Source organism: Telmatherina bonti, assembly GCF_933228915.1.
Source record: "Telmatherina bonti genome assembly, chromosome: 22".
In the NCBI taxonomy this organism is placed as follows: domain Eukaryota; kingdom Metazoa; phylum Chordata; class Actinopteri; order Atheriniformes; family Telmatherinidae; genus Telmatherina; species Telmatherina bonti.
In genome coordinates, this window is record NC_136631.1 from 4,478,449 (window position 1) to 4,483,662 (window position 5,214).

The window sequence follows — 5,214 nt, forward strand, 5'->3', positions numbered from 1 at the left end:
CCACAGGCGGCCACATGGGGTCACTGTTGGCTGAAGTTTGGAAAACAGGAAGCCAAAAATAAATTCACCAGAAAACTCATTTCCACAGCGTTCCGTGAACGCAACACGAAGGAAGCGGCGTTTAGAAACCTGGATCCTGGTGTCTGAAACAAGTCCAGGTGCCCTGGAGTCTTCCAGGATCCAGGATCCATTATCCAGGATCCAGGATCCATTATTTAGGATCCAGGATCCAGTCTGTGTCTTTCAGAGTAAAGTCACCTGGAGAGCAGAGGAAAGTAATCCTGAGAGGAAAGTAATCCTGAGAGTAAAGTAATCCTGGCAGAGAGGAAAGTAATCCTGAGAGTAAAGTAATCCTGGCAGAGAGGAAAGTAATCCTGAGAGTAAAGTAATCCTGGCAGAGAGGAAAGTAATCCTGAGAGTAAAGTAATCCTAGCAGAGGAAAGTAATCCTAACTGAAAGGAAGAGAAAGACTGGACCAGAAGAGACATTCTGGACCAGAAGAGACAGACTGGACCAGAAGAGACATTCTGGACCAGAAGAGACAGACTGGACCAGAAGAGACTGGACCAGAAGAGACAGACTGGACCAGAAGAGACAGACTGGACCAGAAGAGACATTCTGGACCAGAAGAGACAGACTGGACCAGAAGAGACAGACTGGACCAGGAGAGACAGACTGGACCAAAAGAGAAAGTCTGGACTAGAAGAGACAGACTGGACCAGAAGAGACAGACTGGACCAGAAGAGACATTCTGGACCAGAAGAGACAGACTGGACCAGAAGAGACATTCTGGACCAGAAGAGACATTCTGGATCAGAAGAGACATTCTGGACCAGAAGAGACAGACTGGACCAGAAGAGACATTCTGGACCAGAAGAGACATTCTGGACCAGAAGAGACAGACTGGACAAGAAGAGACATTCTGGACCAGAAGAGACAGACTGGACCAGAAGAGACTGGACCAGAAGAGACAGACTGGACCAGAAGAGACAGACTGGACCAGAAGAGACATTCTGGACCAGAAGAGACAGACTGGACCAGAAGAGACATTCTGGACCAGAAGAGACAGACTGGACCAGAAGAGACATTCTGGACCAGAAGAGACATTCTGGACCAGAAGAGACAGACTGGACCAGAAGAGACATTCTGGACCAGAAGAGACAGACTGGACCAGAAGAGACTGGACCAGAAGAGACAGACTGGACCAGAAGAGACATTCTGGACCAGAAGAGACATTCTGGATCAGAAGAGACAGACTGGACCAGAAGAGACAGACTGGACCAGAAGAGACTGGACCAGAAGAGACAGACTGGACCAGAAGAGACATTCTGGACCAGAAGAGACAGACTGGACCAGGAGAGACAGACTGGACCAAAAGAGAAAGTCTGGACTAGAAGAGACAGACTGGACCAGAAGAGACAGACTGGACCAGAAGAGACAGACTGGACCAGAAGAGACTGGACCAGAAGGGACAGACTGGACCAGAAGAGACAGACTGGACCAGAAGAGACATTCTGGACCAGAAGAGACAGACTGGACCAGAAGAGACATTCTGGACCAGAAGAGACAGACTGGACCAGAAGAGACATTCTGGACCAGAAGAGACAGACTGGACCAGAAGAGACATTCTGGACCAGAAGAGACAGACTGGACCAGAAGAGACATTCTGGACCAGAAGAGACAGACTGGACCAGAAGAGACATTCTGGATCAGAAGAGACAGACTGGACCAGAAGAGACAGACTGGACCAGAAGAGACTGGACCAGAAGAGACAGACTGGACCAGAAGAGACATTCTGGACCAGAAGAGACAGACTGGACCAGGAGAGACAGACTGGACCAAAAGAGAAAGTCTGGACTAGAAGAGACAGACTGGACCAGAAGAGACAGACTGGACCAGAAGAGACAGACTGGACCAGGAGAGACAGACTAGACCAAAAGAGACAGACTGGACCAGAAGAGACATTCTGGACCAGAAGAGACAGACTGGACCAGAAGAGACATTCTGGACCAGAAGAGACATTCTGGACCAGAAGAGACAGACTGGACCAGAAGAGACATTCTGGACCAGAAGAGACAGACTGGACCAGAAGAGACATTCTGGACCAGAAGAGACAGACTGGACCAGAAGAGACATTCTGGACCAGAAGAGACAGACTGGACCAGAAGAGACATTCTGGATCAGAAGAGACAGACTGGACCAGAAGAGACAGACTGGACCAGAAGAGACTGGACCAGAAGAGACAGACTGGACCAGAAGAGACATTCTGGACCAGAAGAGACAGACTGGACCAGGAGAGACAGACTGGACCAAAAGAGAAAGTCTGGACTAGAAGAGACAGACTGGACCAGAAGAGACAGACTGGACCAGAAGAGACAGACTGGACCAGGAGAGACAGACTAGACCAAAAGAGAAAGTCTGGACTAGAAGAGACAGACTGGACCAGAAGAGACAGACTGGACCAGAAGAGACTGGACCAGAAAAGACAGACTGGACCAGAACAACACAGGATAATTTATTGATGCTGTGGTCTGAAAGTTGAGTTGAATTTTCTTCCTCATCATCAGCAGATGATGTTCGGTGAGAGAAAGATAAAAACATCTGCAGCCTGATAAAAACCCTGAGAAAGGTTTGCATTGATCATGTCTATATTTCAGAAGCTGGGATTATGTCTGTGTGTGTGTGTGTGTGTGTGTGTGTTTACGAGATGGTTCTTTGGCTGTGATGCTGTAATCTGTTTGTTCTGCAGTGAAACACCAGTAAACTGGACCGTTGAACAGTTTACGGTTCATTGGATCCTGGAGTCCAGCGTCCGGATCCATCATTAATCCTGGAATTAGCTTCTGGTTCTGATTTTCCCCCTTCCTTAGACGGTTTTATTCAGCCTTCTGTAGAAGAGCATCATCTCCATCACTGTTTCTTTTTGTGAGTGGAAAAATACAGTTTTATGTCATCAGCTGCGTTAACATTACATTTATTGCAAAATAAAAGCGATTTTTGTCAGTTTTGATAAACAACAATTCCTATTTGCAAGTGTTTCCAGTGAACAGTGTTTAGCTTAAAATCTCGCAAGATTTTAAGAGAAATGCATACAAAGTAGCCACATAGCATTAATTTGGGGTTTTCTACTTGCTGCAGAAAATTTGCCACAGCTTTTCAAAGCTTTTCTTCCTCATGTTCTTTTCTAAAACTCTGAAATCAGCTGTTTGTTCCACACCGCGCCATATTTACCGTAAATGAACTGGTCACATGACTCCCACGTCACGTCCGGGAACATGTATGCGGAAAACCTGTTTCCAGTTCACTTTATTTCTCTATCAAAACATAAGAAAAACCACCTCATGAGAACATAAAAACATTTTATCAATATTTTAGTCTTTTTTTTTCAAATGTAGGTATTTCATGTCACGATTTTTTTTTTTTCCGCAATATTTATTTTTTGTGCAATTGTATGTGTAATGTAAACACAGCTAATGATGGTTTAGGGTTTTATTAGCTCACTGATAAATCAGGGATTCAGGAACGGACGAAGTCTGAGATAAAGAAACAAACAGGATGTTTGTGTAAAACCAGCGTTTTCCTTCACTTGCTTTAGGTGTTTTTCTGTTTCTATGTGGTAAATCGGCTGAACGTGAGCTGCTGCTGCAGGGTTCGAGGGGGTCCAGCATCTTCACTGTTTTCTGCAGGAAAAGTTTTGTTTATCTGAAACACAAACTGAAAGCAAGCTTTATGGCTGTGAAGAGAAAACAGACCTGAACCGTCACTTATGTTATAACCGTACACTTATATAACCTGATAAAAACCAGGTTCAGGCTCAAAAATCATCAGGATTTGCTGAAATTATTGTCCAAGAATAAAGTTTATTTATTAGAAGCACACAACACCATCACTCCTCCAACTCAGAAAAGTATCAGGGGATCTGTACTCAGCCCACTCCACCAACGAGGAGCTGTGTATTAGACGGTTATAATTCACAAGGCGGAATCTGGAACACCCTGATGGGCAGCGGAGGGCATTATAACCGTTTAATGCATGGATCCAAGTTGTTAAACCACCATGGTCCCTCATAGTAAACATTTTATAACAAATATTTATTTCTTTTTTACAAAACTTGTGTGTTTGTTTCAGCCGTGACAGAATGATGTACAGATGAAAACGATAAGATGAGAACTGCATGGAAACATCACGTCTGCTTGGAAACGTCACGTCTGCATGGAAACGTCACGTCTGCATGGAAACGTCACGTCTGCATGGAAATGTCACGTCTGCATGGAAACGTCACGTCTGCATGGAAACGTCACGTCTGCATGGAAACGTCACGTCTGCATGGAAACGTCACGTCTGCATGGAAATGTCACGTCTGCATGGAAACGTCACGTCTGCATGGAAACGTCACGTCTACATGGAAACGTCATGTCTGCATGGAAACGTCACGTCTGCATGCTTACTGTGGTTAAAAGCCTCAGCTTCTACAGGGACAGACTGACCAAGAAATGATTTGTTTTAAGGGTTAAAATCCACCCCACCCTTCTTAAAAGATGCTGAAAGTCTGAACACTGATGTGATCAATAGTCTCAGTGGTATACTGATCTCCCGGACAGCAGATGTGTTCCAGATCATGTGAAGCTGAATGTTAGTGGGAGGTTTGTCGGGCTGCTCTCTGATCAGCTGGAGGTGGAGGAGCCGAGCGCTGCAGCTGCCTTGGGATAGGAACTATCTTTACCCTGCTGAGCTGCACCGCCCACGGTCCTCCACTTCAGCAGCATCAGCGTTTCCTCCAGGTAGCGCCACCAGCTTCACATCTCGCTGAAAAGAGGAGGAAGATGGAGGAGATCTGAGATCCTTTTGAGCCTGAAAACCACGAGTGTTTATCGATCCAAAGAGATGAAAATATCCACACACAGAGATGATTCCTTAATTTCTTAAAACCGAATCAAACATTTCGGATCGAAAGAAGTCGACGCAGCTTTATGTTGTATTGATCGCAAAAAGTAAACAAGCAGAAAGTTTTCCTTGTTGCTGCTGGATTCCAGAGACATTCAGTGTCACATGTCTCTCCATTGCACTGTGATCATAAGGAGATGGACATGGTCAGCAACAGTACTCAACCTGAAGGGGAAGGAGATGCTGCTGAATCATAGAATGTATGTACAAAGATGGGCGGAGCCTCCGTGACGTCACCCGTAGGTTTCTGAAGAGCTGAATTGAAGCTCG